General features: G+C 31.8%; 1 long non-coding RNA gene across 1 annotated transcript; it reads right to left on the bottom strand.

The window, feature by feature from the left end:
* LOC119637627 lies at positions 1 to 1,480 on the bottom strand. The gene is made up of 3 exons (XR_005247302.1): positions 1,089 to 1,480; positions 821 to 1,029; positions 1 to 760 (listed from the first exon to the last, which is right to left on the bottom strand). It is a non-coding gene; the product is annotated as an uncharacterized LOC119637627 (long non-coding RNA).
* Positions 1,481 to 11,596: the final 10,116 nt, after the last annotated feature.

The raw sequence follows: 11,596 nt of genomic DNA, 5'->3' as shown, positions 1-11,596 counted from the left end.
CTTGTTGTTTTGTGAACCATGATGCATTTTCATAAAATTATGTAAGACGGCAACGGCCTCTTACCATTGCTGCAGCGGGCGTTTTCGAAATTCATGTGGATAGGGCTTAACAGAAGCCTTTGACGAGAGGTCAATGCATCGAATACATTTTCGATTGTCCTTTTTTTTCGGGATAGCCTTTTATAGGAAGTTTCCTTGTGTTGTGCTAATAGAATTCCAGGGTAAGGCCTCATTAGGTTGTCCCGTAGAGGAAATACCGCGTCGCCCCGCACAAGTTCGGTATTAATGTCTGTGATGACTTGAGACGTTTGTTCGTCTACTCTATTTCGGAGTAAGCGCCTCCTGAATTCCGAATGGCATTTAATGTCACGGTCACGATCGGACTTGTATGCCCCAATATCGATTGCAATAAAAGTGTAGTCCGCATCGCACAGATCGCTGACAGAACTATTAAGTGCGTGCTTGAAGGAATGAATATATTATAAAATGCTTGTCATGTTTTAGCGCAGCAACAGATTATCTTTGTAGCTATAATATTGTGAGCCAGAAACAGGAGGACGCACAATACTTATGTGTTTTCTATGTATAGTGCTTACGCAATGTGAAAGATTCCAAATTTTATCGAATTCAGTCCCGACATGTTTGCCAAAACAAATAAAACGGGAACATTGCATAAGATGCGTGATGTTTCCTAAATAAATTAAGGATCGCACTGTAGACGATCTCATCATGAGTGATAAGTATCTGATGAGCTAATTATCTACAAACAATACGAGATAAATGTTTTTTAAAGTGCATTGATAACAAATGAAAAACTTACAGCAGTGCTAGGAACAATCTACAGTTAGCAGATGGTCCATACGAAGATTTCAATAACATCTTCGTGAAATTTAGATCTTAAGATAAGGCATAGTTTTTGTATTGACGGCAACAGAGATAACGCTCCTACACCGTTGCTACTTTTATAATCCAAACAATTAAATTGTCCCTATCCATTTGAGTTTGTCGTTCAAATAGTTTTTTGCAAGCCTATTAAAGATGACCAATTAATTACAAATATTATATTAATAATTGTAGTGTGAAATTACCAGGAACAATTGAAAACGTTTTCTGTTCGAAAAAATATATTTTTTTTTGTGTTTTGCTTCAAGAAAATTTTATTTCAAAAAAATTTTTCACTTTACTAATTTTAAACCTCTTTATAAACGTTTATTTAAACAAACACCAAGACGTTTTTGTAGAAAAGCTGTTTTTAGAGTATTAAATGACTTTTAACGAAAGCCGTTTAACGAAATTATTTTGATTAAAGAAATTTTGTCTGAATTCATTTTTTTATCATTTTATTTTCTGCGACAAATTTAAGTTTTTTATAACGTCTCTGTGGTGTTATTGATCGACGATTTAGTTGCAATTAGAAGTCATTAACACTACACTCGGCAATTTACACTAGTTTTTTTTCTATTAAAATCGTTTCAATTTTTCCGCCTCTCAACCACAAATGCAATTTTATAATTTTAATCCGAAAATGTTCTTCAAATTACAGCTGATTACTATTATGAATTGTTTACATATATAAATAGTAAACAAAAATAATAGAGCTTACGACAAAAATAACAGAGCTTACGGCAAAAATAATAAGCTTGCGACTAAAGATGATGAGAATGATAGCGATTTGGAGGCAGAGTTGGCTGCTATAGCTAGGGATGATGGAAAAGTTAGATCTAAACCGAAGCCTAGATTATTTGATAATTAATAATCGTGTTCGCATTGAACCCATTGCTACTAAACATAGTGAACTGTTAATTCTAGAAAGGAAGAAGAAGAATACGATAAGCCTGTATTTTCTCTTCTACGGTCTTTTTACGTGATCTATCTCTGAAACAATACTCGCCAGTGTGTGGCATTTACGCTTAAAAAACCACATTCGCGATCGCTACATGTTTTTTGTATAACCCAAAAAAAGAAGAAAAAAAGGTTTCGACAAACACAAAAAACGCATAAAGCAGTGATTTTAAACGGCGACTGAAAAAAAGTATTTGTTACACTCTGTTTTCCAAAAAAACATTTGTTTTTGCTTATTATTCATACACTACATCAGGCGAAGTTATAGAAATTTAAACGTATATTGGGTTTATATGGGTGATGCTGCAGTAACGGTATAAAAAAAACGCCTATCCAATATTATAGTACATGAAAATTTCATTTTTTTGCCAAAACTCCGTATTAAGCTCAGAAGCAAGCTTAAAAAATTCTATCAAATAAACACATTGTTACCTTTTGGCAAATTCGGAATGCATCTAAGCATGTCCGTCTGACCTTTTGCAGTAAACATACTTCTGTTCGGAAAAATGAAGATATTACTTGCAAATTTGCGGAAGGATTTGGAAATGAAATTGGTCAAGGGCATGCCTACAACGCCTACACGCCTGTTCTACTGAAAACATTTTTGTGTTCTGAACTTTGTGCGCTTGATTATGTTATACAGTACGAAGGTTTTCTTTTCCCCCTTTGTTTTTGGTCCACTTTAGAACACATTTGAACAATAGTTATGGGCACAAACGAATAAAATTTTCTTGTTACTTTTGGATTAGTACATTTAACTTAATTTGTTTTGGTGTTCTACACTTATTTACGGTTTTATATTATTTATTTTATAAGTTATGTTAACAGTTGAATATCACATCAGAATTTTTATTAAATTGTAATAATTTTTGTTGTTATTTGAATGTGTATTTAATGAATATTCGTTTTTTTTTGGTGATAGGTACAGAGGGCATTGGGAAAGATGTGATATAAAAATAGTGCACGTTAAGAGGAACACTTAATAGATGTGAAGACAAAAAGTCTGCTTCAATTTATATTTATATAGATACAAAACTTATTATCAGTCTTTCGTTGGTGTATGTAGTTATATCCGAACAAATTTAATTTTTTTAAATTGTTAATTTAATTAACTCCCAGGAGATGTATTTAATTTTCATAAGATTCGAAGCGCATGAACACATGCGTTGAAAAAATCACTTAATATATATAATAGATGTTTCAATAAATTCTATATATGTTTTTCTCTGTATAAAATCCAAATTAATTTAAAATGTCTGCAATTGTGGACAAATTCTTACTATAAAGCACATTCTTTCTGACTGCTTTAACTTTTCCTAGAAATATTCCATTTGGATCAACTAATCCTATGGACATTCTAAAATCAGCTACAGAACGCAATATCAATACAATATATTACTTTATCAAAATAATGAGTCTTAATATCTAATGTTCTTTTCTAAAATAGAGCCGATAGCCTGTGTTGCCCAATGCCTTTTTTCTTTTTAGTCTAAGAATTTATTTCATTAGTCTAAAATTATAATAATAATACTTTAAAATGTATCTATATATAAAAAGTATCTGTATATAAAAAGTATAATAATACTTTAAAATGTATCTGTTACAAAGCTTAATAATCAAAACGTCATGTCATTAGCTATGGCGGTTAGTCTTTTATCGGGCAGCTCCCAGATGATCCCGCGGTGGAATCGTCGTGGTTTCGAGATGAAACATTCATTGACACGTTTTGAAATAAGGCAATAATCCGCTTGCAGTGTAAGTTTCCAATTTTCACATCTTGCTGAATGGCTAGGTTCGTTGTTATGAGGCAAAATCCGTTTCGCCATTTTTTACAGTTTTTAGCAGACTACCCTCCAGTACCGTAAACGCTGTGTGTTACAGTTTATGCTTCGACAGCTTATAAAGAACTGAAGCCCATATCATGCAAACACGAATGTTCGATACGTTTTATGAAAGAGTAAATTCCAATCCGCAGAACTTATTAACGTATGTATTAGCATACGTCATAAAGGTGATTATCGAAACTCGTTTATTCATTGGCTATCCCAGCTCTAGGAATGCCTCTAACTGTTCAACTTAAAAAAAGAAATTGGATTTAAATGGTTTCTATTTATTGCGGGTTAAATAACTTTAAAAGTCAATTAGATCCGCATGTTTGAATTCGATCACACTCGGGAAAATTGTTGAAAATTAAAGCTCTACGATTTAATTTTCTGGTTTTCATATTATTTCCACCCTAATCATTTGTGTTACAGAATATAATAATTCTGCGCGGACATTTTATTATATCGACTTAAACTCGCCTACCTGACTGCTTGCGTGTCAGCTCATTTTTGCGTTCGACTTACAGATCACATTTTTTAAGATTATTTCAAGTAAATTGGCGGAAAGTTGCTCAAGGACAAAAGCTATTGTAAATGCATTGAATGAAACAATTTTAACGACAAGTCCTCAAATAATGCCTGAAATTGCAAAACTTTTTATATGAAAAAAGTTTCAAATATCGCAAGTGCCTCGACCGAAACATTCGGCATGTTAAGTTGATTTAAAAATTTGGATTGGTTGACCCGGTTTTTCGAACCTCTTCTCATATAAACGTCCTTACTAAAAATAATGTTTTATATGACAAAACTGTATAATTTTTAATAGTTGACGATGAACATTAACCCATAATAGCAATTTGCTATTGAAAGTAACTGTACCAAATGTAGATCACATAAATCAGTTTTTGGAATACCAGCCCATATAGTCTCTCTTACTAAAAGTAAGCCTTTATATCGAAACAACCTCTAGATTTTAATATTGTATGATGAAAATGTGTGAGGAATAGTAAGACCTTTGACAAGAAAATTAATTTTACGAAATTTGGCACGCGTTAGAATATGTTTTGGACCATTTTCCATAAAAATGTTGCCACTTAGGTTATGTAGTGCAGGTTAGATACGGTCGGTCTAGTCCGTTTATAATATTGTCACTAGCTATAATTAAACAAGAAAGAAAATTAAATTCGGTCGGGACCGAATCATTTATACGTATCACCGTTTACCCCGAAAAATAACAAAAGAAGTTAAACGAGTAAGAAATCTAAATTCGGTGACGACCGAGTCTTTTATAATCATCACTGTTCTCCTAAAAAAGACAAAAGAAGTAAAGAAACATATTGTTCATGCTTTATAGTATGGAGTGGACGCAGCTGGTTTTTCTATTTTCAAAATAAAACTTTTTGTCGTATAGGCGTGTCCTTTGAGAGGTTTATGTCAATTCCAAAAATACTAAAACGTTAAGCAAATAGACAGATGAACAGGCGAACAGGCGGACATGTCTAGGTGCTTTCAAGGGTTGTAACTGGTCAAGAATTTGTATGCTTTATTGGGGTTTTGAAGCGTGTTTCTACATGTTATAAAGGTATCGAAAAAATTTAACTTTGGTACATTATAATATTAGGTCGGCGTGGTCAATTTTTTTCATTTTTGTGTACAGATGCTACAGCATCGGCCATAGAATATGCGTTTAAATTTTTGTACATTTATTTGCTTTAGTTTACGAGCAATGCGCAAAAATGCAATTTTTCTTCTCCTCTGAAAAACAGTGATGTTCTCAGTTTACGTGGTGTTCTGGACGTGTCCTTCGACCGATTTGGCTCATTTTCAATGCCAACTTGCGGACAGACGGATATGCTTAAGTCGATTTAGAATTTGATGCTGATCAAGAATGTATACCCCTTGTGGAGTCTCTGATCCTTCCTTCGGTGAAGGGTATAAAAATAATAAAATAATAAAATTTAGATATTCTCAAAACATTTTCTCTTTCATCGTTGAAAATAAGTGCACAATATAAGTGTCATAATTCTTTAGTTTCAGCTTTCATCAACTGTACCGTATATTTCACGTGTTGAGTAAATAAATACTATACATAAATTGTTCATGCTTGCATAGCAAGTGACGTTTAGTTTAGTGCAAGTCGGGAAAAACCGCAAAACCGACCGGTTTTTAATATCAAAAAATGAATTCAGACCGTATTTGATTTCTTTTCAATCGACTGTTATAAGATTAAACAGAAAAAAAGTTTTAGAAAATTTGTTTTTTTTTTATTCTGTTGACTTTAATATTTTTTAAACGAGGTTTATCAAATTTCTCTTTTTTCGTTCGATAATATGTTAAAACGTCTATTGAAAAAACAGCTCGACAGGTAACAAATAAATTTTTTTCGATGTATGAAATTGAGAAAAAAAAATTTACGAATACCGTTTGTTCTTCGAATAATTTCACATAATTATTGAAGAGGAGACGAAAACAAAAAAGAAATAAAAATCATGAAAATTTATTTTTAAAATTACTGTAATTAGCTAAAATTTGTAAAACTAATTCAAGTTTATAGCGATGTGTATATTTATATATATAAAACATAATGCAATAAATGCCAATTTCTTGCTTGTTGGTTTGGCAAAGAAATGCAAGCCGTAATGCAGAGTTGGCCAGTCAGTCAACCAGCCTGACTGCTAGTCACCAAATGTTCTTAATAAATTTTAAATATTTCTTTAGAGCAGACGAAAATTAAAAAACTAAGAAATAAAAACAACAGACATCACAAAACGCATATAAAAACACGCTCTGATTAACACAATTATAACAGCAACAATAACAACGTATAAAGCATTAAAAGTCAACTCAGCCTAGCTAACTGATCACTTATCAGTCCAACGAGTTTTAGTGCGTGCTGAAAAAAATGAAATACAAAAGAAAAAGAGGTCTCAAGCTGAAAGCTTCATGAAAACTGTAAAACTTTGCCAAGCCACCATCATTGCGGATAATAATAATGATGATAATGCTGATGATGACGGTGATAGTGACTTGCTTAAGCTTACCTAAATGTTATATTCAAAAAAGAAAGAAAGAAGGAAAAACGCTTGACTGCATTAGATATGTTAGTCATGTTAGGCATGTCAGCATATTTAAAAAAGTGTTAATGCTGGTAATGAGAGTGTAAAAAGAGAATAATGCAACATTTGTTATTTTATTTATTTATTTATTTTTTTAATTTTCTTTTCTTCTAAGATGACACGAAACAATGATTTTCACCATTATGCTATAAAAGAAGACTATAAATTTTATTTTAGATCATGTACATAGGATTTTTATGTACAGGTTTCCGGTCACTAGACATTTACAGTTTCTAATTTGGAGTCATGATTAATAATATCTTCTTTCCTTTTTTCTGTTGAAAATTTTTCTCTTTTTGCATATTTGTATATTATTTTATTTTCATATATCCTGTTGCTGCGTTTTAATAAGCGTTGAGGAGGGTTTCGATTGTTTTTCTTTTACACCTAAGTTCTCATTTTATGCCAGCAATCTTAAGAAAATATAGGCAGCTTAAGGCGACTCTTGAACACCTAACACACGAATCAATCTCACAATGTCTGTCGAGAATTCATCATCATCATCAATATGCTTTTATGTATAATAAAATATACGTATATATAAAGATTTGTTTAGTACCTGATTATCCCAAATTAGTACGTAGAACATTGAATCTAAGCTTAATTTTAAATAGAAACGCATCGTTGTCTCTGTTTTCGTAAATGCTTCGGAAAAGTCAACTAGCCAATGCCGAAGTTGTACCCAGTATTGAGATTCCTCGAACGTTTTTGTAAGTCTTGATTTCAATTACTCCTTGACTTCTACAAATCTACTGCATTAATATAATACTTGAAAAATAAATAATGGCTCATATTATATTACGCAATATGAAAATTCATGAAACAATTATTTTTAGCGCTTAAAAAGAAAGGAGCATTGCATTTGCTACATGACGCTAGTGTAATTTTACATCTTAGTCTGTTTGAAATAGGGCAGCGAATCACCTCGTATTTTCGTGCAGCAATAAACGACAAAGGATGAGGGGATCATCTAGGGTTTATCCATTGTAAACTTTGCTCCAATGAGACATTACTTGGCCGATCGCTTTTATTGCTGTTTATGTGAGAGCCACATTGCAAAGAGCGTCAGCCAAATCATTGCGAAACAGGCCAAGATTTGATAATTGGTTGTTTGAGGGCCGTTTACAATAGAATGTTTTTAATAAGTACGAATTTATCACGACAAGGTCCAATAGATGATAAAATAGGCGGAGGTACCAATTGCACTTTTTGGCTTTTATAGGATATCGATCTAAGTAGCTATCCATCTAAACCAATCCTTCCATGTGCATATTATACTTTGTGCTATTTTTGGATAAGAGATATTGAACTTTTGCTTTAATGACTTATCATATTGACAGATATTGTCTACGGGTTGCGAATCAATATAAGTAGACGATTAAGTCACAGCCTAGTTGTCTTTTCATACCGTCGCTGAAGGGTCAACAAATTTATTTCCTCTGAAATTGCCTTAGTCGTCTTTATTAGATCCTTCTTGTCTGCGAGTCTATAATTAGGCGGTCTATTCTGTTGTACAGTTCCGACAGAATGGATCCGCTGTTTCGATAAATAGTATGTCAGCGACAATGGCATTCAAAAAGGATCGAAAAACACTATATAATTCCTCATTTTTAGTGTCAATTTGACATTATTGGTGGATCTTAAATCTAGCTCAACTGCCAGTCTTTTATCTTCTTGTCCACAGTACACTTCGCACAAGACAGTATGCGTATCCCATGAGCCTACATAAAATAATTAGCTTGTAGCTCCATTTAATGGGTTTATTTGGCAAATTCTTTCAGAAAACAACCTATTTTTGTTGAAAACATTTGTGCGTCTATTGAGAGGCATTGGTCTATGGAAATAGATGAAAATATTTCATTTAGATGGGCCGTTACAGGTCAGATCTGGTGTAAGCGATAGTGATTTGGATGATCTCTCGGAAGATGTGTTTCATAATATATATAAAAACGTTAACTCGTAATTAGCTACTGTGAAAATTATTCAGCTAAATTCATAATCACAACATTATTAAAACAATGATGCAATTACTTAAAAAAGATTACAAAAATATGAATTTAGTAATAAATGTTTTACAAAATATCTTTAAGAGTAGAATCGATTTTGCATATTGATGTATTTCTACATCAAAAAAACTAGATTTTTCTTGTATAACTTTATCAGTATATATCAAAATGTAAATATGATTCTTACCTTGTTTCGATTCAAAAACAATTTTTCAAGGAGGAAAATGTTTACTTTTAAGATTTTTGTCCAAATTTTTTTTTGATTGAGTGTATAAGCCACAATCCTTATTGGCTTAATCCGTTAAAATCAATAACCCAAAAAAAGAAAAGAATTTGTAAAAGGCAATTAAAGGTTTCTTAAATATTGATAAATAATTATTTTGTATTAATCAATATATAAATATTAGGCAGAATGCTTCGACACAACATTTTATGGAAGGGGGTCGAATTTCACGATAGATAATTATTTAACACTTTCACTATAAATTTCATATCATTTCTGTTTCATTAATACCTATTTTATTATTTCGTTAATACATTTCATAACAGATGTTGTATACGTACATATTAAGCGTATAAATAATACACATATATAAAAATAAAAAGGTATAAAGTCCAAGTTTGTTAACATAAAGAACTAAAATGATATTCTTTTATATCCAATTAGGGTAGAAAAACAAGGGATTTAATTAAATTCCCCGTCATTATTCTCGAAATCACTTAGGATCCGACCTTTTCCTTTTTCAGCTTCGATACCATGGCATTGAACGACTTACCGTTCTCGAATTTCTCCCTTAATAATTGATTTTAGTCCTTTCATATTGGATGGTTTGTTTTGTGTGTATCAAATGGCGCCTTCCTTTCTTGGTCCTTATTTTTCCAGCTGCACATAACGAAAAGAATGTTAAACTTTTTAAGCAATAAACTCCACACGTGTACTCACCGCGTTTCTCTACTGGTGAAAAGAAAGGCATCATTATCGAAAGATTTGACCGGAGCGTGTAATTTCAGTGTCCCTTTAATCTCCTCGACTGCTGGCTCTACATTTGCTAATAGAGTGACTAATTATTGCGTCGATAATAATTTTTCGGCCTTTGATAGTCACAATTAAATATAAAAAAATGTCGTTGCTTTCTTCTCCTTTTTCATTTACAGATGAAAGATAGTAACGGTTATCAGTTTGGTCCCGAATGAAAGGTAACTTTCAGATACGTGATTACCCCCAGATTCCCTTTAACTACAATCGTCTCTTCAATTGCCGCATTCTATACCCCGATTAGCTTCCTCTTACAGTATATTCAATTCGACATTTACAGACGGTAATTATAACGGCAACTCAGTTCAGTCAACATACGAGCACAAGAATCTAAGTTGAGCTTCTAATTCCGACCACGACGATTTTAGAAATGCTATTAACGAAAAGTCTCACATGGCAAAATTAATTAATAACGAATTTATGCCTGCATATATACTTTACATTTCTTCTCCCTTTTCCTACTGCACACGAAACAACAGTTAAATGATGAATATTTATGACCAAACAAATTCGATTACAACTTACTGTAAGAAATCAAGGGGGAACACAAAAGTTATTATAAAAGAATCTTTACAACTTTAATTTAATTTCCACAAAAATTTTTCTTTTTTGAGTAAAATTAATTTAATGAATTATGTAACAATTTTCCTTAAATTTAACTTTAAATTAAACATTTAAACTTACTCATTTTCCGGTCCACCTTATTTTTTAATTAGGACTTCTCGAAAATCAAGTGTAACGACTTCTTTAAGTAAATTGCTCATTGTTGAGTCAAATAGTGCATTAGGTGGCAATAAATCATTACCTTGTAGTGAAGTAAAACTACTATTATTGAAAATTTTAGGGAAAACTTAGTAATAAATATATAAACGAAATCTGTAATTGAATTCGAAGCTTTACATCTGCCAATTGTTGCAAAAGGTGATAAAAATTGAAAAATTTCTTATACGACCCTTATCTAAATTGGTTCAATGACTCATCTATATTTATAATTTATAATGAATATTTATAATTTTATTTACAATTCAAACAAACGGAAACCTGCTTCTTATGTATTCTGTTAGTCATTCTGAGTCAATGATAACATAGAAAGCCACAGCGAAAGTCTTAAATGAAGGAAGTGGAAAAGAATATCAATTTTCGTTTTCGTTAAAGACGTAAGTAGTTTAAGAAATACGAATAATTTTTTTTAAAGAATTATTAACGTATATTTTAGCCTTACTTTAATTGAAAGAGTCTCATTTGCAGCTAGTTCTATGTTTGCTTCGTTTGTGTCCCAATTCCCCCTTTAAGTGCTTGGTCATATCCAAAATCCCCAATAAAAGATTGAACATCAAATTTCATATTATATACGTTCGACATTAAACCGGCAGACAACATAACAACGCAATATGTTTGATAAGAACACGAATCAAATTAAACCTTGATAAAAATAGAAGCCGGCTTTAGTGGAAAGAAAAGTGCAAGCATGTTCATTGTTTTCTTTCTGGTTGGCAATACTTTGGTTTTGATTAAATTTATTTAGTTATGTACAGCAAGTAAATTTTACTCTCGGAAATTTTATTCTCAGCATTTTTTTACATCTGTATAAGAAATGTACAGTAAAGTAAATTTTACTCTCAGAAATTTGTTCTCAGCATTTTTTTGTGTCTGTATACGAAATGTGCAGAAAATGAAATTTTGCTCTGAGAAACATTGAAAAGTGTTGAATTTGTCTATAAATAAGTGAGTGGTTGTCTACAGTCAATCATTCATTCAAATCATCATTCACTC

This window comes from Glossina fuscipes, unplaced genomic scaffold, assembly GCF_014805625.2.
Source record: "Glossina fuscipes isolate IAEA_lab_2018 unplaced genomic scaffold, Yale_Gfus_2 60, whole genome shotgun sequence".
Lineage (NCBI taxonomy): Eukaryota > Metazoa > Arthropoda > Insecta > Diptera > Glossinidae > Glossina > Glossina fuscipes.
This window is presented reverse-complemented; position numbering and strand designations above follow the sequence as displayed.